A 25,549-nucleotide genomic window follows, 5' to 3' on the forward strand; every position below is an offset into this window, starting at 1 on the left:
CATATATATATATATATATATATATATATATATATATATAAATATACATATTATCTACTGGCGGTCGTGTTTCCATAGGAAATCTCAAAATTCTATTTTGAATATCTTTGGCGCCGGTTGACGAATCCTTTTCAAAACTAATGGGGCGCTCCGCTCAGCTCCTACCCTGAAAGTCTCGGGGTGATTCGTCAAGGGGGGGGCCGAGAAAAAAGGGGGGTCCCAAAACGCGTTTTCCCCATGCATTTTTCCATAGGACCTTTAGTCGAAGGTACAGCCCGAACGGCTGAACAGAATTACTTGAAATTTGGCAGAGAGGTAGTCCTCAGGTCAGGGAAGTGCCTTTTGCAGGTCTGGTGTCAATCTGTTCAGTATTTCCTGAGAAAATAGCATTTAAAAGCATATAAATATCTATACACACGCACTGTGCGCGCACTGTGCTCGCATGGTGCGCGCACGGTGCCGTGCGCGAGCGTAATTCTGATTGGTTGTTAGATGTCAGTCAACATTCGAATCGGTCGAAATCAGGAAGTGTCGGCCGCCATTTTGTCTGTCGCATTGAAAAGGAAAGGTGGAAAAAAGGTGGAAAACGTGAAAAGGGGGCAGGGAAGAGAGTTCCTGACCCCCTAGCCTTTGTCAGGGGGTCACAGAAGGACCCCCAAGGGTGAAAAAAACATTTTTTTTTTTTTTTTTAAATCGCGGGGTGCGCGCACGGTGAAAAACCTTGAAAAAAAAAATATATTAATAAATACATAACTTAGCATTTAAAAAACCGTACACATTCACTTAAAAAACCATAGGTTTCACACACGTTATAGTTAGGAATTAGCATTTAAAAAACCTTGCAAATTCACTTAAAAAACCATAGGTTTCACACAGGTTATAGTTAGGTGGACATTTCACTCATAAAAAAACAATGAAATTCCCCCGTTATAGTTAGTTCAGATAACTATAACTCGCGCGACCGCCACTCTATCACAAGGATGATGTCATCAGTGATGTCATGAGTGATGCCATTGACCATGTCATGAGTGATGTAATGTGTGACGTCATGAGCAGTGGATTGCGGTCGCGCGAGTTATAGTTATCTGAACTAACTATAACGGGGGAATATATATATATATATAGCTTCAATGAATGTAGATGTGGAGTTAAGAACAGTACATCTATACTTACCTGTTTGCACTAAGCTTCTCCATATTTTGGTCCAAGATATTTTTGACATGATATTCTATACACATGATATTTATGTTTTTGGTATTCTGTCAGGGATCCTGCACACTACATTAACTATACCTCATTGTTTTTCCATGCACTCGTTATATCCCTGCATATTACATCACTTATACCATGTGAAATTATAGCATTCATAAAAACACCTATGACATCTCAATGGACATGCTTTGTGAGAACATGGTGCTGAGTTATAGTATTGTCTGTAAAAGTGTAGGACGGTAGTGCTTGGAAAATAAAGGAATCGGGAATTCTACCTATAGGTAAATTAATGACCAAATATAGACTAGCATTCTCCTTAAGTGGTTCAAAGTAGGGGTGGGCGGAATTTGGGAAATTCACTTTCGCAAATTATCGCGAAAATGTTAAAAATCTCAGCAAACACGCAGAAATATCGCGAAGATGCGGAAGTTTTTTTCCCGCCCATTCTCGGTATTTTCTGCGTGGTCGCGGCTCGCCAACTTACCCATGCGGTTGCTCGCGAGCGTGGCCATCTTGTTTTCACTTGTCTCGCGGTGCATGATCGTGAGAAGAAAGACTTGATCGCGCGACGCATGACGTTACTGCGGGCGTGAACTGTCGCGAGACAGCGCAAATGGCTACCAACAATCCAACATCTCGTGGAGAACGCGACCGAATCGGGAAAACTTGTCGGCGAACGCGGGGATTCAGGTAAGGCGATCGCGCGCACGCGAGAATGTATTATTTTACAGCACGAGCTAGAAACAAATTATCGCTAAGCTGCGGAATGCGGAAATGTTGCCATTTTCCCGCTTTCCGCGGAACGCGAAAATGCCAAATTATCGCAATTTCCGCGAACGGAACGGAATTTTGGCCCAGGCCTAGTTCAAAGCAAAACATGCGAAAATTGCATAAAAAGAGCATGACAAACTACTCCTGGTCAATAGAGATAAAAATTGCCTGTCACTATACAATACACTTGTCAATAAAATGGAGCGCCAATGTTATCTTTACCTTAACTTGGCCTTGGCGCCAGTGATCAAGCCAAAAATACCAGCTAAATGTCTCGGCCTATATCAGTTGTTCCGGCTCCCTGGCCAGATTGTTGACTAGAAACTAAACGTGTGACTGTGGATTAAAAACGAAAATGGACTTGTCCCACCTAGTGTTTTACTGTACGAGGACCTCATAGCAGAACTGTTCAACCCCTCATTCTGATATATGAGGCTCTAAATATGTATGATGCTTCGATATGTCTGTGCTCCAGATCCACTGCGGATATTTCCAATAAAATTGTCTGTTTTTTTAGATTAATGCATGGAAGCAGTGTGTGGCAGGACCAGCTGCGACTCTGTTTGTGAGAGGATCTGATTAATTTTTCTGTTTTAGAATATGTTGTTTAAAATATGTGATGAACTGGTAATGCTGGCCTGAATTTACCATAGACTTTTTTAATGATGGTGTCTGCATCTTAGATAAATCTATAAAACAGCGGCAAGGAAAGGACGCCTGTGATCAATGATTTCTATATTCTGTTCCAGTTGTTATTAAGGTGTGTTTTATCGCTTGCAAATGGTTTTAAATAATTGATGCTGCAAAAAAGGATATTACATTTTATATATTTATAGTATAAATGTCAGGTTTTCCAAAGGAGAAAATTACAGAAACCACAAAACATAATACAATACTCATTGGATTCAGTAATGGAGCAATATAGCATTCAAAAGCAGGGCCCTTGACTATACACTACTTATCATTTCCAGAGTGAAGTTTTAAAGTTTACAACCCTCTAATGTGCAGAAAGTTCGGGATAAACCTGGAATGGAAAAAGAAGAAACCCAATGTGAGGCAAGTGACCAAGTAATGTGGTGCCAGTTCTTGCAAATCTCTAATGCTCATGAAGGATGGTGTAAGCACACCGAAAAAAATAATAAAGGGGGGAACACAATCTTTCCCCAAAGCAGTTACTCTGTAGCGAGTCCGTAACTGGGACCAGGTATATGTAGCACTCGCTGCTAAATACTGGCCAAAATTTGCACTTGTATTTTTGCGACCAGTGTGTTATTTTGCATAACAATGTATTTACTGATACTGGTCGGTTCTCAAAACACCAGTTACTAATGGGTCACAATTCGCCCTACCTGCAGAGCTTAGTTTGGGCTGGCAGTTGAGGGAGGTCACAGGCCCTCATTTTTGGGGACCAGCACTTATTTGTGCCTTATTAGATACTGGCTGACAAAAACAGAGGCAACAAGGAGGAAGAAAACCACCACACAGGGAGGAAGCTGGAACCGGCAAGAGTATGATGAAGGTGAAGAGAGAGTCTAGCAAAGAGGCCCAACATTTAATCGCACCGAGCAGAGCTTTGGGCACCGGCACTCATTTTTTACAACTTAAGCATTGCCTACCTGATGAATACTAATGATATAGGTGGGAAATTACAACCCACTGTGAAGCACAGCCAACACATGGATGATGGTCTGCTAAGGTCAGCAAACCACCATGTTTGTGATTGCTTTATATAAAGCATTTTTAAAAAATCCTTAAAGGAAAAACAGGATGCATTTAAACAAAATAAATTGTAACTAACATTTTTTTAAAAGTAGGCCGTGGTCAATGGAACTCCTGTCTACTGTTGAAAAGGATCCCCTTCCCATTCGCAAATAACTTACCACTACCTTTCAGTAGTCAGTAAAAGTTTAATGTTTTGCAACTGGAATTCGCTCCTAAAATATTAATACATACCACTGAAAATCAGTATTTGGCAGAGGCACCCTAAACACGCTCCTTGCAAATACCGGTTCAGACTTTAGTGAGCTACATTAACATGTTGCAAAATCAAAAAATTTCATTTGTACATACCAAAATTCCTTTTTTAGGGTAGCACATATTCCATTTCTACAAATCTGGCTTTTTGCACCTGAAAATGGTTTATCCATGATGGCAAAACAACAATGGTATCTCTAGAACCTGCAAGGAAGGGCACAGTGTCTCAGAAAACTAGTGAGCCATGAAGTCCTACTAAGAAAAGTGAAAACCCCAACAGCCTGCTGTATCGAACAACCATCACAGGCACATCAAAGCATCTGGAGTATGTATTATACAGTTTGAATATAAATTACCACTAAACATGGAAGGAGGAATTACCATACTCTTGTAAATAAAAAAGACGTAGGGCAAGTGCCTTCATTTCCTACATAATCCAATTTTGAGGAGCAGGTACAGAGCCCAACATCATCCACATACCATGAGTCCTTGACCCCAGGAGATCAACCATGTCAAACTCCGGGCTGGCAGTAATGACTAGTGACTGCAGAACCAAATGTGTCAGAGGACCAGTGACCTTCATCATCACTAAAGGCTGCAAAGGAGAGCAACCTGCCAGCCCAGTCATCGCCTCAACAGACTGCACATTCAAAAATCCCAGAACACTCAATTCAGAAGGAGCCTTCTCTTCAAACAAAGACTCACCCAGCATTTCTGCCTTAACCATCCTCAGATCCCAGAGACCACTGTCAGGTTACTGATATGCCAAGGCACTGGTTAAGTAGATGATCATGATTGTGCAAGGAAAAATAAAGGGCTCCAGTGTGGTCCAGCATGATTCCTTCTATTTGAGTTTAAGAGATCTATGTGAAAGTAGTCAGCTGAAAGTTGAAACTGTGGATGCCACCAGCAAGACAGTTAAGACGTGAGAGCTATCTATCCAGAGTAGGGTACAGAACGAATGAAAACTAACTGCAAGATTCCTGGGAATTTCAAATGGCATTAGCCCTCTAATGGCGTGTTATCGAAGTGGAGAATTGTCAAGGACACTGGGTGCATTAGCATATCAAACAGGTGGCTGCTGGCAGAAAGGAGCACTGTCTATACACAAGAACCAGAAGAGCTCAGGATAATTAAAGGCATTAACTTGATAACCTGACACCAGGAACAAACAATTTATAAAGACTGTGGGAATCATTTAGGATTTAGTGGAACAAGAGCACCTCTACTATTCAGTGGTGCTCTCACCAAATGTGTGGTCCCCCTGCCACATCTAGAGGTGGATAACCTGATGTATTTCTGCATGTGGATAATCAGCTGACTCTGCACTGGAAACCTTTGATTCAGCTGCTTATTCACCACAGCACCACTGAGTTACAGTGGTGGGTCCATGTCCAATTATGGTACAACTTCCATCAGTGGATTTGCTAGCTCTCTGGGCATGTTCTGGATTTTCTTTTTCAGAAAATATGAATGCATGGTAAATCCAACAATTCAGCGTTGTCTTTAATGCATCTGCAGATTGAAGGACACACCTTAGACAAAGACATCTCATTAGGCAAGTTGAGACGTAAAATTAAATGGATGGTCCTCCACTGCACATCTTTCACAAAAGAGATCCCACAATACAATTGGGTCTATATAAATGAGGTGGACAGTCTTCTATTAGGGGGCTCTGGCAAACACCGTTTGTAAATAGGGCACAACATTTCTCTAAAACATGAAATCAATCAGTGGAAATTTTGTGTTTGTCTTTCAAATTGTTTCTATTTTTGCAAAGTTATACTGCTTGGTGAAATCTTGAGATGTCTTTGGAAATTCACTTCTCTTGAGCCCCACACAAACATATAAACCACCACAAACCCTGAAAAACCCATCAAATTTCACTTTTTTCACAGATAAGGACAACTGCATGAAAATGTAATTTGTAGCTCATTTGGTGTTTCATATTCGGCAAATAAAAAAAAACAATCACAGACTACTCTGACACTGTTGGCTGGCATGATCCTGTCAGATGCTACATAAAGGTTGGTTTATCAACTGAAGGTCTCATTGGAGAATGCACCAACCATTAGGTGTAGTTGCAAAAGCCTGAAGACAGTATGACATAGAAGTCCTATCTATACAAGTTCTCAGGCCCACAATACTGATACCCTACCCAAGAACTGTGACAACCTACATCAGTTTCCATACTCCCAATTCCGTTTTTACATGTTGTTATTGTACTATACCCTTGAGAGTAGAATTATTTGTGTTACCTTTTGAATTTGAATGCATCGTTTCAAAGATATTATTATTAACTTTGAAAAATTGTGATCTAACTTCCCCTAACACTAGGGAACATGTTTATCGAAAAACAATATTTATAATTGTTTAGGCTCTAAACAGCAACCCCTTTTCACTTTTTCGGTCATTTAGGGCCAGATGTATGAATATCTGGTTGGAAAATACTGGTTGCAAATCAGGACCAGTATTTTTGCGACCTGTAAAGATTAATTATGTACAAATAAGCTAGTTCTTAAAATCAAAATCGTAGCGATTCGCATTCTGACCCACCTCATTAATAATAATTAGGTAGGCCTCAAATTATGACTGTGAGACAGCCATCCTATTTGCCCTGTTCACCCCCATCTTTTGACTGATACTAGTGGTAACTGACTCTGACTGTGCACTGGAATCTGCTAACCAGGCCCAGGGCCAATGCTCTCATCAGTCGGCTACACCCAACTAATGAGCCCCAATGAAGTTGAAACCAGTCTTTGGCCGCTTGTGGTCCTGTTCAATGAGGACCTGGCCTGGAAGTTCAGGCTGGACTGTTTCTATTGGAGTATGGTCAAGAATGATTTGCGTTTGGCTAGGTCTAAACTGAGGTGGCATGGTGGGCAAACAAATGATGGGTTGGACTATTACCCTGAGCGATTGTCAGTGGTTAGACTTATAACAAGCATTCCAACCACCACATTTTCTGTGTTTGGTGGGGCTATGGACAGCTGCCTACTCCCAAACAAGCCTTTTTAACTTTTGAAAAAGGGGAATTTGTCTCTAAGGGACCATTTCCCTTTTGGGAATGGGTTATCACCCCAACTTGGTGTTCCGTAGCATTTCAATGGTTTACAACTGCTATATTGGTCCTAAACCATCAAGTGGAAGGGATGCCTAAAATATGCCCTTACCAAACAGCGATTGTTTATCTATTTCTAAAGCGATTTTCGGACCTGCTAAAACGTTACTGACTCTTAATATGTGTATACTATATTGCTGTCTTTTATGTTTTCCCCTCTCTATTCTAGGAATGCATTTTCAGAGATTGTGAGGTGAATGTGTTACTCTTACAAGGCGTGAGTATGCAGGGGTCATGCATAGCTGCAGATTGATTGTTTATGAATGCATTATAATTACAGGTGAGTGATTGTTGTGTGAGGGCTATATAAGGAATCAAATTGGATCCCCACGATCACTGATGGCTGATTTAAGGTTTCTGATTTGGATACCTGTGAAGATGTGTAAAGAGGGGCTTTGGAGGTACCGTAGAGATCATTGGCAATGAGTGGTATACTCCTAACTCAGTGGTATATCGGTTCAATTTTGAAAGTGTTATATACATTGAATCTATAGCAATCTATAGGTATGTGCAGAGTCTGATTACATTCCCCGTTCAGATAGCTTAATCAGTCAGCCAGCTGTGGGGCCTGAAATGTCTGCCTGTATGTAACATCTTTTGTTTATGAAGAGAGACAGTTGGATGACTGAAGGAGCCTGTCTGGGACCTGTGTACGTTTTAGAAATGTATTGGAGACAGTGGGAGATATCAGCATCTCTGCCTGCTGGGTATAGTTTCTGGACTGAGGAACTCAATGTAGTTCACAGTGTAACTTTGGAGGGACTTCTTCCCTACCGATGACAGTGAGAATGTGTCAGAAATGCCTGCTTTCATGTTATGAGTGTCGGAATATGAGGTCCCCGCATGTTTGCATGTGGGTGCTGCACAGTATCCTTGGGCTGAATTTGGTTTGGAAATGCATTTGCCTATGTCAAATTGGTAATATACCTGCAGGGAAGCGGCCAGGCTGGAGAAGAATGTTCCATGGCGGCAGATGATTTGACACATGAGGCTGCCAAGCGTGCGGACCTCAGACGCTGCACCTCTGCCGTGCCACTTTGGGAGGATAGTTGGATGAAAAGGGACAGAACCACTGGAAGTAAACAGTAGGCTGAAATGAACCATAACTAGCAGATATCTCAGGGGAACCTAGGGGCATATTTACAAGCAGGCGATACAAAATTATCGCCGCATTTGCGGCCATTTTCGGCCGAAAAGCGGCGATAATTTTATCGCCTAATTAGCAAGCTCATGCTAACGCGTGCAAACTTGCGTTAGCATAGGAATTCCTAACGCCCAGCTTTGCAGCTCTAATGAGATGCAAAGTGGGCGTTCCTGACCTAACATGACAGGAAAAATGTCGCTAAGCGACATTTCTCCTATCATCAAGCCCCATGCTATGAAGCATAGTGTCAGGAACAGAATCGATAACCCCTGTTAGCGCTACTCTCCTTACGCCTGCTTCAGGACTGACTTAGCCATGATATCCTATGGAAGGTGGATATCATGGCTAGGTTTGTGAGTCCCTATCAGCAAGCTAACGCTACATTGTGTGAGATTATAGCTGGGTTTCCAGCGATAATCTCACTTAAGGCAGTTAGCGTGAGGATTTTTATCGCTGAGGAGATAAGCGTTGCTAATAGCACGCTATCTCAGCGATAAAAATCCACGTAACCCGGCGATAGTTATCCTCACGCTAAGAGCCTTGAGCGATAATTATCGCCGGGTGTTGCTGATAAGCCCCCTAGTTCTGGATGTGATGTCACTCCTGCAGCATTCAGCAAATTCTTGGAATGAAGAGGAACGATTTGAAACCTATATCTGCCTGCTCCTGGAAGGCATTGTGGGTGATGCATGGTATGCAACGTCAGTGAGTGGGTGAAAAAGGAACAACAGTGAACCTCGCTCCATGCTAACAGGTAGTGGGCCCTGCCTTCGACCGCCAGATATCAGCCCACAATCGTCCAAACAAGGATCCAAGACATTCTTGTCAATCATGTTGGGCTGTCATGGGATAGAGCAAGGGTATACACAGGCATTGCCTCACCTCCACCCCCCAACCCATGAGAAGACCCACTATGATCTGTTTGGACTGGTGGAGGCACCTCATTCACAAGCGAGGCAGCATGGACATGAAAATAATGTTTTTCCTTCCCAGAGCAGGGGAGGGGTAATTAAGGAAAGATGTAAATGCGGGAAAGCATGTTCCCCTGAATGACTTACCTGCTGTGTGAAACCTGAGTATCCAGTTGGCCTTGTTGTCCTTCGCCACAACTATGATTAATGATTTGTTTCTCTATAGCTCACGAGATGGCTTTTGCAACACCCCTTTGCTATCAAAAAGCCCTATAGGGCAGCCCAATGAGTGAAAGGTCCTAATTTTCATTTCAGGGTTCCAGCGCCAGGCAAACATGATGGCAGCATCCAAGCATTTGTTTGGGAATGTCCGACAGTGTACTTACTGCCTGCAAAATTGGAACATGGATGGATCTCATGTGGGCCAGACTTCGAGCAGACGGGGGCTAAATGAGGTTCTTCCTGCTCTCTTACGATGTTTAAAATTTTATTTGATACCTTTTTCTACCTCATGCTGTTGCTTAGCACATGGCCAAATATCACACTTATTGCTTTTGTCAGACTTCAGGCGTACCTAAAAGTCACACTTCTGGAATAGTGCCACTTGACAGCTAAGATAATGCCGGGGGCAGCACTGTCTTGCCAGTGGTGAGACTTCCAGTGCAGGGGAGACTGACTGTTGCGTAATCTTTTTTTATTGTTCTAAAGCTGCTATGAGAATACAAGCCTTTTATTAAATTAAAAGATTCGAAAATAATGTGCAGTCAGCATCGATTTTTCTCTCCTATGCACCATTTGGCCCTTATTCAAATACCTTGACACTCAAGAACAACTAATTATATAACAAGAATATGATTGAAAGACGTGCTCGTTATCACCTGGAAAGCTTTTTTGCTATGTTAGACTTGCAGAGCTAAATGCCTCATTAGTTTAACAGATGTATGATCACCTGAGCACCAGAATTTGTATTAGGGAAGAGAAATAAAATGAAGCTGTATCCTTGTGGTGCATTGTTCCCAGCATGCTGGTCGACAAAGGCAACAAGCATTGGCATAGCCAATTGGTCTCGCCTTTGGGACCTCATAAGTGTTTAGCCATGCAACAGTTGCATAACTAAATACTTATAAGGTTCCAAAAGCGAGACCTATTGGCTATGCCAAGCGGCCGCAAAAGTGATCGCGATCAAACATCAAAGCGGCCGCGAAACTGAAAGTATTCGCGGTCAAGCGCAGCACCCGCGCACATGCACTGTAGCTCTAGGCTGGCCTGGTAGCACTTTTTGGAGCCCTCTCAAAAAGTCTCGCCAGACCAGCGCATGCGCAGGGTCAGGCGAGACCTAAAAATGGCGGGTCGTGATTAGTTAGTCGTTTGTAGTCTAAAATGCTGATCATACTGGCCATACAGAGCACAGCCCTTGGTGGACTGATGCTGATAGAACTAGAATCACCCTAAATTTTCTGCAGGTTCAAATGGCACATATAAAAATACCTTTTGTTATGTGCACTGTTCAGAGTGAGATCCAGAGGTTGATCCCTTTTAAATTTAAGGACATAGGGACTAATTGACACACTTTGTTTTGTAGTACATAAAATAGTACTACAGTAGTACTAACGTGCTACAAAATGCTATTCACTCAGTATGGGTGGAGACCACGGCTTCTGCCTCTCCTATGTTTTATGTACAGAGATCACCATCACATGTCTAGACATCTCTGGACACATAGGTATCTGTTCTGCTAGTAAATGTGGGAGGTACCGGAGAGGGGCTGGACAGTGCGGAATACTTACTCCTAAATTGGTGGTATTTAGGGAGGAGTAAGAGTGGTTTAAGTAAGCGACATGCAAACGCTATGCTTTTACCACAGCCAAAAAGGTTTGAAAACAGTGGTAAATGTATAGTAGCTGAACCTTGGTGTAAGTCTGGCATCAACTTGGCCACTCACAGGTACTGTAACTCACTCTGATTTAAATGAATAGAGGCACAAAATAACAGAGAAAACTAGGAAATGACTGGGAAAAGTTTGGTCTATATTTTGTAATTTTTTTAATGTTTTTTAATGTTTTATTTTTAAACCGGGCTTCCTACACTAACAACCCCCCTTCTAATACAAGTAAGGAGTGTTGACTGTGGTCTACAATACTAATCTACAGGTGAAACACATTACAATACCAACCATTCACAGGATAACCATATAGGAATTGAACTCACACACCAAACATCTTTTTTGGAAGTTCTTTATTTTGAAAAACAATTATTTGAGGAGACAGAGAGTTCACAAGCAAAAGATTAATGTCTTTGGCATGTCCGGTAACGCATTCATTGCCAAATGCCACTTCTCACCTGAAGTGCTTCCTGGCATGGTTGCAGATGGGGAGCATGTGCTTGATTCACCTACAGCCCCTCCTCACTGGTTATCTTTGCCAATATCAAAATTCTTTCTGCTCTCCATTTAATGGCCACTGGATCTTTCCAGAAGGTCAGTCCTGACTAAGCCTGGAAGAAATTTAAATTATGCTGGAGTAATTTGCATAATATTGGGAAATTTGTGTTACACTTGTTACGCCAAATTACTGAAATTACACCACTATGCCACTTTGCGTAATTTAGCACCACTTGTGGTAAATGTTAAGGGCAAAATATAGCATTTGCTGTAAAAATTTACAATAGACATCAGACAGTGAGTGGCTGTTTTTCATCGTGCTTTGTTTAAATGCACCCTCGTATCAAAAAATGAAACGTGGGTGCATTTTGCTCTGAAATATGGTTGAAAATGAAAGATTTGTATTATGAATAATTATTGCATGTATGTAAATGTGATACAGTATATTTTGAATAGTACACATGAAAAATTGCATATATCTTTGTTGCAGGTGATGCCAGGTATGCTCTCTCCCCATCTCCTTACACCCTTTAGGCATCCAACCACACTATCTCAGCAGAGGTTCGATAGGGCGCACACATGCAAACAAGCAATTATTGTTTGCACTTTTGGTGTTGTAAAGTCGTGATTCAGATGTCTTAACCACACAAGGGTGTGCTGCTGTACTTCCAGAAGTTGTGTGCAATATTGTAGCAGCCTACTGTGTGTTGCATATTCAGTGGGCTTACATATAGATATTACCACATCCAAGTTCCCGATGAGTGACACAGTTCAGATGTCTAGGTTTACAGATCCAGATCAACTAGTAAACACATTTTTCCCTTGCTAGTTTGATTTCTGCATTTATGTGATTGGACTGTGTGTAGTCAATCATGAATAGTGGAACAGTACACTGTCCACACTCAGGATCCGTAGACAACATTAATATCACAATAAAACATGCTATGCTTAAATCTTTATTACATGTACATGCCACCTTCACAATCATTCAAACACCGCTCACTTGGAACATCTAATAGTAATCACTCCCATAGTAAGGTCAGTTTTTCCCTACATATATTGTAACAATATGTCTCTTTCCTAAATGCTTTGTGCTTTTCCCCTGTGTGATGGGGAGCTCCCTTCTGCATGTGGGGCAGAAACTCTGCATCCATGGCATAACCTCCATTGTCGAGGAGAACATCTTCGTCTACCATCACGACCAGGAAGTTACATACAGGAAGTCAGCCATTTTATGGTCATTCAGAGCCATCATTTCACCACAGCAACATCCTCGACCATCCTGCGGCTCCTTTCACATTCAAAACCCCCAGCATACTCAAGGATCGCAGGGACTGAACTGGAGTGAAAGACAATTTGCCTTTACAAGATCCAAATAATAAGACGTATAAAGCAAACCTTTATTTAAAAAGGCTCCTCATAACCAAGATATATACAAAAGGATGTATTTGGGACTGTTCAGTACCCATTGGAGAAGGTAATGATATACTGGATATCTAAATTAAGTTTTAATGAAAGACTGAAAAAAGGAAAAATAAAATAAAATTCTCTTTACTCAGCTATATCTCATTGATGAATTCTATTTATTTATTTTATACAATTTGGGAACTTATTGCCAAATATTAGGAATAACACTTAATATAATACAATTTAACCACAAGTGAGAAGCCCTAAACGAGTGTACAATTCCCCCAATAAGGTAATTATGCAACAATAGGGGAATGAACAAGCAGGTTTAGAGTGGATCGGGTCTTTAGTTACTACAGAACTGCAAAGCCCCCAGCGTGGCTGTGGAAACAGAGAGAGGGCACCTAGTTTCACACCAGGAGCTCAGCATAGTATGTGATGGGGTCCTCCAAAGTTACTCACAGCGTTATGAGGATCCTGAGACCCAGCTAAGCACCGCAGTAAGGGTCCAAATATGGAGGGAGATCAACATGCTACAGTGATGTGGGTGTCTACAGCAGGCAAGGAAAAGAATGCCATAAGTGCTAGAAGAGCCTGTATTGTTTGACCGCAGTAAAGGCCAATGACGTTCTTGGTGCGTCCTCCCGGCCACATTCTCGGCCACTAAGAATGACATCATGGCATAGGAGGTCCTTTGTTAGCTTGGTCGACCACACATGCTCAGCTGGAAACTTACAAGCAGCAGAGAAGTGGTAGGCATAATATGTGTTTATTAGACTCAGAGTGAATGCGTTGTGAAAATGCTGTTCAGCCTTGTCTTCATTATAAAGTTTATTGTTAACATGTGCTGTCTTGTTTTGTGGATTGAACAAATGCTTTCTTTTTGGAGGATATGTATTTAAATGTTTATTTCTTGTATTCAAAACTAATCTTCTGAAGTCGAAACAGTGCCAATGTATTTTTATATTCATATTTTATGTATGGAACACACATTTACAGTTTTACACTTCGTGAATGTTACGTTTCCATTTTGGCAAAGTATTTGTATATAAGGCTGACATTGTGTAACTTCTACTTGCTTTAAAACAACCTATGATATTTTGTAATGCATTAAACACAAACAATAAGTTTTACAGGAAACCATAGTTTCAAACTATTTTAACTTCTTGAATATCAGGATAACAATTTAGAGATTTTTGGCCAATCCGCGTTGTAGCTTCCTGACAGATCCAGGTACTCGCCAATAACCAAGCCACATTCAGAGTGTAGTTGTACATATCTTTATTCTCATGCATGCAAGTCAGAACTCCACATTCTAAGCCTGCCTTCAATTCATCCCTCCAACGTTTACATCACAGGCCTACATGTACAGTGGGAACCAAAAGAGTTCAGGCATTTCTTTATTTACAAGACACTACATCTCCCTCTTTGTTAAATAAAAAATTATAACTTTTCAAAATACATAAATAACTAAATAGATAAATAAATACAAACATAAATACATGAATAAATACACAAACAATTAAAGATATACAGGCAATTATGATTCTTCAATTAATCATCAATGCGCCTGAATCACACGTCCTTATCGGGTCACTAGAAACTGGGAACTGGCAGTCGAAGCATCAGTGATCTGCACAGGTGAGGTGAAATCATCAACAGACACTGAGTCATCAACAGTCTGCCTGGCCCAGTCTCTATATTGACATTGATGTTTGGGGAGTGATGGCCATATGTCGAAAGTGAGAGGAGTCTCTCGTAAGGAACTTCCAAGGACACTGAGCAGTCACCATGTGTCCTTTGGTATTAATGATGATAATTGGTTCAGCCTTACAAGGAGTATCAGACTTTCTTTTTCTGTGTTGTTTGACAGGCACTCGATCTCCTCTTGTAAAAATGATATCTTTTAGATGATGTAGTCTGTCAGCATCTATTTTCACTTTCTGTTTGCGACCAAAGTCAATGGTATGATTGTCTCCTTCGTTCTTGGTTCTGAGGTTGGTCCATTGGGGCAGCTTGGTTGTCATGGCTCTTCCAAACATGAGAGTTGCAGGGCTTTCCCCTGTTGTTGAGTGAGGGGTTGAACGATAAGCTCGAAGAGTAGTGTTCTAAACACCTTTGAGGTCAAGCTTCTCCAATGCAGCACGCAGAACAGCTTTCTCTACAGTACTCATGCACCGTTCTACCTGACCATGGGCCTTGGGCCAAAGAGGAGTGCTTTTTTGAAGCTTTATATTGAAGTGATTTAGAAAGTCTTTGAATTCTTGATTATCACAAAGTGGGACGTTGTAAGACTTCAAGATTGCAAGTATACTCCATGAGATGCTGTATATTTTTTGAATAACCTTTTCATGTGTACTGTATGAAAGGTCTTCTACCAATGGAAAAAAGGAGTATACATCAACAATGACTAGAATTGATTTCTTTGGTCAAAAGGACCCAAAAAATCATAGCAATAGCAATTCTCTTCCATGCATGATTTGGCAATACTAACATATTCAAAGGGTGATGATTGATTTGTGTTGCATATATGAAAAGCCTTCAGTTCCTTATCGACCCTTTCTTCGAGAAATGAAAACCAAACACAGTCACGGAGAGGTCTTTTGGTGGCAACCATTCCTCAATATCCCTCATAGGTGATGTTGATCACTTGTTGTAGTCTCTCGGGAATCACAATTCATAAACTTTGCAGAATAAGGCCTACTTGAGTCACTGAAAGTTAATCTCTTACATTTTTGAACTTCAAGTACTCACTGTCATTAGTGAGAGATCTAGAGTGCTCGTCCCACGAGTAAGAAGCAATAATGTTTTTTTTAACTTTAACATGTCACTATCTTGGCTCGTGCCAGTGACAATTTGTTCTAAAGACATAGCATCAAGTGTGCTTGATTTCAAAATAAATTGATGCAGGCCTCCGTTATCTTAGATGAGAGTCCATAACACTGCAATGGCATGCTTGAAAAATGATCATCAGAATTCTGATCTTGCCATAGATGATGGAGAATTGTATAGTTGTATTCTTGCAACCTTAAACCCCAGCGTTCAATTAGAGGAGGAATTTTGGCTTTGGGATTGCCAAATATTGTAAAGAATGCATGGAAATATTCACAAGCCCAGACCACTACAATTTGTTTTCTCAGGTTGCTAGGAAGAACGTTCTGTTTGTGACAGACTTTTTATGGCGTATGCCACAATATGTCTCCGAGCATTCGGCTGTCTGCTGGGGAAACAACCTTTACAACGCAGTCATTACATCGCACTACCTTTACAACACAATCATTACATCTCAACATCCTTTAAATCGCATGTCATTACAACGCAGCCATTACATCGCATGTCACTACAACGCATGTCATTACAACACATGTCACTACAACGCAGGCATTACATTGCAAGTCATTACAATGCATACCATTACAACGCATAGTACCCTTACACTATCCAACACTTACCCTACTGTTGCACTTACTGGAGTTAGAATAGGAATTTTTACTCCTACACTATCCCACACTTACCCTACTGTTGCACTCACCGAAGTTAGAATAGTAATTTTTACCCATACACTATTCAACACTTACCTTAAATGCGATGTAATGGTATGCATTGTAATGGTGTGCGTTGTATTGATGTAATGCGATGTAATGGAATGCGTTGTAAAGGTAGTTTCTAAAAATGTGATATAATGGCATGCGATGTAAAAGAATGCGTTGTAAAGGATGTTGCGATGTAAAGACTGTGTTGTAAAGGCATGCGTTGTAAATGTATGCATTGTAACGTCATACATTCGTCCGCTGTGCAGTGCCAGGATTGCATCTAACCCAACAGAGCTAGCATCAACTACAACTTCTCTATGAAGTTTGGGATCAAAGTAAGCCATTTCAGTGGCATTCTCATTAGCTTGTTTGATTTTTTGGAAGCTCTTCTCAGATTTACTTGACAAATGAAAACACATATTTATTTTCGTCAGCTCTCAAAACGGTGCATTTACCATAGCAAAGTCTTGTATGTATCTAGCACAGTAACTGGCCATACCAAGAAATGATCGTAACATAGAAATGTTCTGTAGTGGACTGGCAGTAGACAATGCTTGTACTTTAGCTGGAGCAGGTTTCCTAACCCATCAGAAAATACATAGCCAAAGAATTTCATGCTTTTCTTGTGTAATTTACATTTGTCAGCATTTAGAGTTTAACCTGTATCGCTCAGCAAACAATATACTTGCATAAGAGCTCTGCCATGCTCTTTGTGTGTGCCTCTGAAAATGAATGTGTCATTGTTATAGTTAAACACATTTTTACAGGCTGTATGATACGTCGAATGAGGTCTTGGAAAGGTTCTGCAGCAGAGGATACACCAAAACTCAATCACTTGCGCCGAAACAGACCGATATGCATAGAAAATGTTGTAATATACCTGGATTTTTCTTCAAGTTCCAATTGGTGATATCCTTTATTTAAGTGGAGTCGAGAGAAGATATTTGCACCACTCAGAAATGTGCGGACCTGGATGTCTCTCTTGCTCAATCACCTTGTTGGCCTGAAGAATGTCAAAGCATTTGCATACAGCTCCTTCACTTCCTCGTTTAGGCACTACTACAATGGGAGAAAGTCATAGGGTTAGACCAGTGGAGCGTTCAATGATGTAATGTTTAAGCAATTAATTAAGTTCCTTTTCAACAACCTCTTGCCAGTGAAACACAATTTGTCTGTGTCTTTGTGCAAAAGGACCAACATCCTCATTTAAATGTAATTTTACTTTCCTTATCTTGAGTTGTCCTAACGCGTGAAATAATGAAGGAAATTGACTTACAATTTTATGATGGGCATTCATATTGTAGTTCACTAATATCGGTTCCATATCAGCAGCAGTGTTAAAACTCATCAAACAGGCCCTTGAGGCTGTTTCTTGAAGTACATGTCTAAGTTCTTTGCAACAGAAATGCAGAAAGAAGCAAGAGAGGCGCAGAGGGAAGCACAAGTGACTTGCACACTATTAGTACCAATTTAACACCAATATTTAGCAATAAGTAACAGGTGACCATTCTACGTTTGCAAAGGGCCTTCCACCATGCTGTAACACTTGTTGCTGCATTTTTGTTAACGATTGAGCCGTTTGACATAGAAACAAGACTTTTTTTGTTCAAATCCGTAGATTAGAATGCAGATGATGAATTATGTGGCTAATGCAGAAAATGTATAATTGTGCGAAAGTCGGTGCAGCCAAACAGTCACATAATTCCATTGGCCCTGCTCATACCTCTGACTAGGTTCACAAGTGCTCTTCAGTGATTCTCCCCATATTGTTAAAAGCATGCATACATATATCTCTAGGTTTTGAAATCATCATGATATCTAAAACAAATATGTATACAATATTTCTGAAATATAGTGAAACCTAGAAACAAAAGATCTGCCTGAGTGATTCCAAAATTCAATGGGTACTGCTTGAGTTATTGTATGAGTTCAAGGGTAGTCACTGGATAATTGCACGAAAACATGGATAGTGACTAGCTAATTGCATGAGTGCAAACATACACATTGAGTGCATGGATACGTGTATATATAGTACCTAAAGATAGATGAGTCATTGAGTACTGCCTAGGTGAATAGATGAATGCAACAGAAGGGCATGTGTGAATCTATGACTGCAAGGGTAGTGTGTAGGTATTACATGACTGCATAGGTACAGCCTGCATGATTGCATGACTGTAGGCGTAGTACATAACTACACCCCTCGAATGATTCCTTGCCTGCAAGGGTAATATCTGGGGGATTGCTGAAGTACATAGCAAGTGAGTGGATGATTTTATAAGTTCATGAGTACCGCCTGGGTATTACTTAACTACTAACATAGGGGTCTATTAGGATGGCAGGTGGATCGCCACCGCCCGTATGGCGGTGGCGATACGCCTGCCATTTCCGTCCGCCCGCCTAACATTTCCCCCGCCATATTACGATGGCGGTGGGGATCGAGGCGGACGGAAAGAACGTCTGCAAGATTTCCGCCGGTAGGCAATCCACCCGATTGCCTACCGGGCGGAAAAGACCTGCAATATGGTGGCGGTGCCTTCCAGGCACCTCCTTCCATATTACAATGATGGCGGTCTCATGACTTTTGGAAAGGCAGGCGGAGAATGCCTTTGGGGACCCGTTGCAGGCCCCCAGGGGGTTGGGTGGCTGCACTTGAGCGTACCCATGGTACCCCCCAAAATTTGCATGCACAAGGTGGCAGGCACCACGCGGTTCCTGTCATGTTGTGCATGCAAATGCACAACATGCCCTTTTAACATTGTGGCGGATGCTGAATACAGCACCGCCCGCCACACTGTTAAATATACAGGATGCGACCACCATGGTGGCGGTCGCATCCTAATTGGCACAGCGGGACCGCCACACCACTGGCGGCCGGTCCCAGCACCACTAGGGTAGCGGGTAGACTGGAGTCCGCCCGCCATCCTAATAGACCCCTTGGTGCCTCAGTGATTACGGGAGTGCAAAGGTAGTGACTGGGTGACTTTAACAGTACATGACTACTGTCTGAATGATTACATGAGTACAGGAAAAGAGTGTATGTGATTAAAAGAGTACAAGGGGATTAAAGGACTACATAGGTAACACCTTGGTGATTGCATGACTACAGGGATAATGTTAGGGGATTTACATAACTACATAGCAAGCGACTGGGTGATTTTATAAGTACATGGGTACTTGTATGGGGAATGCAGGACTACTGAGGTAGAGCCTGAGTAAAAACAAGGGTGCAAAAGTAGCGCCTGGGTGATTTCATAACAGCATGACTACTGGCTGAATGATTTCATCAGTACAAAGGTATTGCCTACATGATGCAAGGAGTGCAGCAGTAGTGCCTGGGTGATTAGATAAGTACGTAAGTAATACCTTAGCAGTGGTAGCTGTGAGGCCCGTCATGCCTGTTGACTGTTTGTTAGGGAATGACTTGGAGAGCTCCCCTTGGGCAAAGGTGGAGCGGAGTGCTAATTTAGAAATGTTGGGTCTGCCTGACTGGGCGTGTGTGACCACCCGGTCCATGCAGCGAGAAAAGGTGCTCAAGAGGACCTGGAGCCTGAGTGGGAGGCCCAGGTACCTGCCGTCAAGAGTAGAGGCAGGGGTTGCGGAATACCGGCCCCCGAAGTTCCCACGGTCCAGGAGGGAGCAGACCCTGAGGGGGATGCCCTGGAGCCTACAGGGGAACAGGTAGCCGAACTGGGGGACCTGCCTGAGCTGACCCATTGGCAGCAAGAAGGAGGACCCTCCAGGGAGGAATTCTGCAAGGAGCAGAAAGAATGCCCTTCTCTTGAGGGTCTGCTGCAACAGGCTGCAGACCAGGCAGCAGGTGATCAGTCTGTGTCACATTGGATTTACTGGGAGAATGACCTCCTGTATACAGAGCCTAAGGTTGCTGAGCCTGGGTCAGCCCGTGTGCTGGTGGGACCCCAGCGCTTCAGAGCCTTCCTACTGGGGCTTGCTCATGATGTTCCATTGGCAGGAGATTTGGGGCAGGACAAGACCTTTGAAAGGCTTGTCACCCACTTTTATTGGCCCCAAATGTGCAGGAGTTCAGACACTCACTGCAGGACATGTCAGACTTGCCAGGCAAGTGGAAAGAGTGGGAGGAAGCGCAATGCCCCTCTCAAGCCATTCCCTGTAGTCAGCACCCGTTTTGAACAGGTGGGTATTGACATTGTGGGGCCACTGGACCCCAAGACAGCCATGGGCAACAGGTTCATCCTGGTCTTGGTGAACCATGCCACCCGGTACCCGAAAGCCATACCTCTGAGGACAGTGACGGCCCCTGTGGTGGGACGAGCACTGATGGGAATTTTCTCCAGAGTGGGATTCCCTCGCGAGGTAATGTCTGACCGGGACACCAACTTAATTTCCAAGTATATGAAGTCCCTGTGGCAGGAGTGTGGTGTAACCTATAAGTTTACCACTCCTTACCACCCCCAAGGAAATGGGTCAGTTGAAAGATTCAACCGAACCCTAAAAGACATGATTATGGGTCTTGAGGAACCCATGAGGCGTAAGTGGGATGTCCTCTTACCATGCCTACTCTTTGCGTACCGCGAGGTGCCACAGAAATCTCTAGGGTTCAGTCCCTTTGAGCTTCTCTATGGACACTCAGTGAGAGGACCTCTAAGTTTGGTTAAAGAAGGCTTGGAGCAATCTCCCAGGAAACCTCCCCAGGATGTATATAGCTACATGCTGGACTTTAGGAACCAAACGCGGCGTTTCAGGCAACTCGCTGAGGCGAATCTGGAAGGCAGCCCAGAGGAGATGAAGTGGTGGTTCGACCAGAATGCCACTCTGGTAGAGCTTCAGCCTGGTCAGAAAGTGCGGGTCATGCCCCAGTGCAGCCCTGCGCGCTCCAGGATAAGTGGACCGGACCATTTGAGGTTGTAGAGTGCAAAAGTCCTGTTACCTACTTGGTGGACTTGCGGTCTCCCAGGAACCCCTTAAGGGTCCTGCATGTCAACCGCCTGAAGCCCCACTTGGAGAGGTCCCAAGTGGGCATGCTCTTAGCGACAGATGGTGGAATGGAGGAGGAGACCGAGCCTCTTCCAGACCTCCTGTCGGCGACAGAGCAAGATGGGTCAGTGGATGGTGTCAACCTCTCTTCCACCCTGACTCCTGAGCAACAGAATGACTTCCGCCAGTTGCTGGGACAGTTTTCTGTTCCCGGTGTCACTGATTGGTGCGTCCATGATGTGGACACTGAGGATAGTACACCTGTGAGGCACAAATCCTATAGGGTGACTGACAGGGTGAGAGCTTGCATCAAGGAGGAGGTCTCCAAGATGTTTGCATTAGGGGTGATTGAGTCCTCAAGCAGTCCTTGGGTCAGCCCAGTGGTCTTGGTCCCAAAGGCTGCCACACCGGGTGCCACACCAGAACTCCGGTTCTGTGTGGACTACCGAGGGCTCAATTCAGTCACCAGGACTGACGCACACCCCATCCCCAGAGCTGATGAGCTCATAGATCAGCTAGGGGCTGCACGGTACCTCAGCACATTTGACTTAACGTCTGGGTACTGGCAGATCCCCTTGACCGATCAGCAAAGGAGAGGTCAGCATTCTCCACACCAGATGGGCCTTACCAGTTCCGGGTTATGCCCTTTGGGATGAAGAATGCCCCTGCCACCTTTCAGAGGTTGGTCAAGCAGGTGTTGGCTGGACTCGATCAGTGCCGCCTACCTGGATGACATCGCAGTGTTCAGCGCCAGTTGGGAAGAACATCTGCGCCACCTCTGGGAAGTGTTGATGGCGCTGCAGAGGGCAGGCCTCACGATCAAGGCGAGTAAGTGCCATATCGGGCAGGGTTCCGTGGTGTACTTGGGACACCAAGTGGGGAGCGGCCAGGTGGCGCCCCTGCAGCCCAAGATTGAAACCATCCTGGCTTGGGAGCCGCCCAAAACCCAGACAGAGGTGATAGCATTCTTAGGACTCACGGGTTACTACATGAGGTTTGTCAAGGGGTAGGGCAACATTGTTGCACCCTTGACAGCGCTGACTTCCAGGAAGCAGCCAAAGAGAGTGATTTGGACTGACACCTGTCAAAAAGCTTTTGAGGCCCTTAAAACTGCTATGTGCATGGCGCCAGTGCTCTTGGCACCCAACTTCTCCAGAGAGTTCATAGTGCAAACAGACGCTTCAGAGCATGGTGTGGGGGCTGTTCTGGCACAGTTGAATGAGGAGGGCCTAGATCAACCCGTAGCCTTCATCAGTAGGAGGTTACTTTCACGGGAACAGAGGTGGAGTGCTATTGAGCGTGAGGCATTTGCTGTGGTCTGGGCACTGAAGAAGCTGAGACCATACCTGTTTGGGACTCACTTCCGGGTTCAGACAGACCACAGGCCCCTCAGATGGTTGATGCAGATGAGGGGTGAGAATAAAAAGCTGTTGAGGTGGTCCATTTCCCTACAGGGGATGGATTTCATGGTGGAACATTTTCCTTGTACAGAACACGCCAATGCTAATGATCTGTCCAGATTTTTCCGCCTTAGTAATGAGAACTCCCAGGAGGTAGGGTAGTTCTACCCACATTTCAGCTGGAGGGGACACGTGTTAGACCTTGCACCTTGACAAGGGTCTCCCTTCCATTTTTGCTGTTGCCTCATGTGTTTTTGCTGGTGTTAGTTTCTCAGGGCACTGTGCCACTGCTGTCCAGTGCCACAGTGCAAGTGCTTCCTATTGTAAATTGATGTATGAATTTGTGATTCCATGATTGGTTGCTTTGGTTTACCTGTCAGACCCTAGTACAGTGCACCAGGAGTGCCCAGGGCTTGTAAATCCAAATGCTGCTGGTGGGCTTGCAGCACTGGTTGTGCCACCCACAGAAGCAGCCTGTAAAATTGTGTCTAAGGTCTGCCATTGCAGAGCCTGCGTGCAGTCTGGTACTGTCATGCTGACTGGGCAAGTGCACCAACTTGCCAGTCCCTAAACCTTCCTTTTTCTTCATATCAGACACCCCTATGGTAGGCCCAAGAGCAGGGTGCATTGTAAGGATAAGGTAGGACATGCCCTGGTGTGTGTGGCATGTTCTAATAGTGAATTACAGCCATTTTCGTTTTTCATTATTGCAAGGCTATCTGTTCTACATAGGCCAGAATGGTCAGTTTGATTATTACATTTATAATCCTAACTGACTCAGGGAACGTGGCAGAAATTCGAATTTAGTATGCCTGAACTCAGAATGATAAAATACATCTTTTAGTGAAGTTGGTCTTAACATTCTGTGTTTGAAAATGCCACTTTTAGAAAGCAAAAAGAACAGTTGATGAACAGAATGCAGAACAATATCATACATTCTCCCCAGTACAGAGATCTGGGCCTAAATCCAGCGTTTTTCTGCTCACCATGCCATTCCAGTTTGAACCCAGCCATATGCAAATAAGTCTTGACCCTGTGCCTCATAGGAACAGTCCAGCCCGAACTGCCAAGCCAGGTCCTCCCTGGACTGGAAACAAGCATCCTAGGACCGGTTTCAGGGTTTCACCCCTCTTCAGCCAGAATAGCTTGATTCCAGTGGCATGGAGAGCACGGGACTCATGTCTGAGCATACCCGTCCCACTCGGGGCGACAAATGCAAAAAGAACAGTTGATGGACAGAATGCAGAACAATGTCATACATTCACCCCAGTACAGAGATCTGGGCCTTAATCCATCGTTTTTTTGCTCAACATGCCATTCTAGTTTGAACACAGGCATATGCAAATCAGTCTTGACCCTGTGCCTCATGGGAACAGTCCAGCCCGAACTGCCAAGCCAGGTCCCCCCTGGACTGGAAACAAGCATCCTAGGACCGGTTTCGGGGTTTCACCACTCTTCAGCCAGAATAGCTTGATTCCAGAAGCATGGAGAGCATGGGACTCACGTCTGAGCATACCCGTCCCACGCAGGGTGACAAATGCAAAAAGAATAGTTGATGGACAGAATGCAGAACAATGTCATACATTCACCCCAGTACAGAGATCTGGGCCTAAATCCATCGTTTTTTGCTCACCATGCCATTTCAGTTTGAACCCAGCCATAAGCAAATCAGTCTTGACCGTTTGCCTCATGGGAACAGTCCAGCCCGAACTGCCAAGCCAGGTCCTCCCTGGACTGGAAACAAGCATCCTAGGACCGGTTTCGGGGTTTCACCCCTCCTCAGCCAGAATAGCTTGATTCCAGTGGCATGGAGAGCACAGGACTCACGTCTGAGCATACCCGTCCCACTCGGGGGACAAATGCAAAAAGAACAGTTGATGGACAGAATGCAGAACAATGTCATACATTCACCCCAGTACAGAGATATGGGCCTAAATCCATCGTTTTTTTGCTCACCATGCCATTCCAGTTTGAACCCAGCCATATGCAAATCAGTCTTGACCCTGTGCCTCATGGGAACAGTCCAGTCCGAACTGCCAAGCCAGGTCCTCCCTGGACTGGAAACAAACATCCTAGGACCGGATTCGGGGTTTCACCCCTCTTCAGCCAGAATAGCTTGATTCCAGTGGCATGAAGAGCACGGGACTCACGTCTGAGCATACCCGTCCCACTCGGGGTGACAAATGCAAAAAGAACAGTTGATGGACAGAATGCCGAAAATGTCATACATTCACCCCAGTACAGAGATCTGGGCCTAAATCCATCGTTTTTTTGCTCACCAAGCCATTCCAGTTTGAACCCCGCCGTAAGCGAATCAGTCTTGACCCTGTACCTCATGGGAAGGGTCCAGTCCGAACTGCCAAGCTAGGTCCTCTCTGGACTAGAACCAAGCATCCTAGGACCGGTTTCGGGGTTTCACCCTTCTTGAGCCAGAATAGATTGATTCCAGTGGCATGGAGAGCACAGGACTCACGTCTGAGCATACTTGTCCCACTCGGGGTGACAAATGCAAAAAGAACAGTTGATGGACAGAATGCAGAACAATGTCATACATTCACCCCAGTACCGAGATCTGGGCCTAAATCCATCGTTTTTTTGCTCACCATGCCATTCCAGTTTGAACCCAGCCATATGCAAATCAGTCTTGACCCTGTGCCTCATTGGAACAGTCCAGCCCGAGCTGCCAAGCCAGGGAAGACATGGCTTGGCAGTTCGGGCTGGACTTTTCCCATGAGGCACAGGG

Source organism: Triturus cristatus, chromosome 7 (assembly GCF_964204655.1).
Source record: "Triturus cristatus chromosome 7, aTriCri1.1, whole genome shotgun sequence".
NCBI classification, from domain to species: domain Eukaryota; kingdom Metazoa; phylum Chordata; class Amphibia; order Caudata; family Salamandridae; genus Triturus; species Triturus cristatus.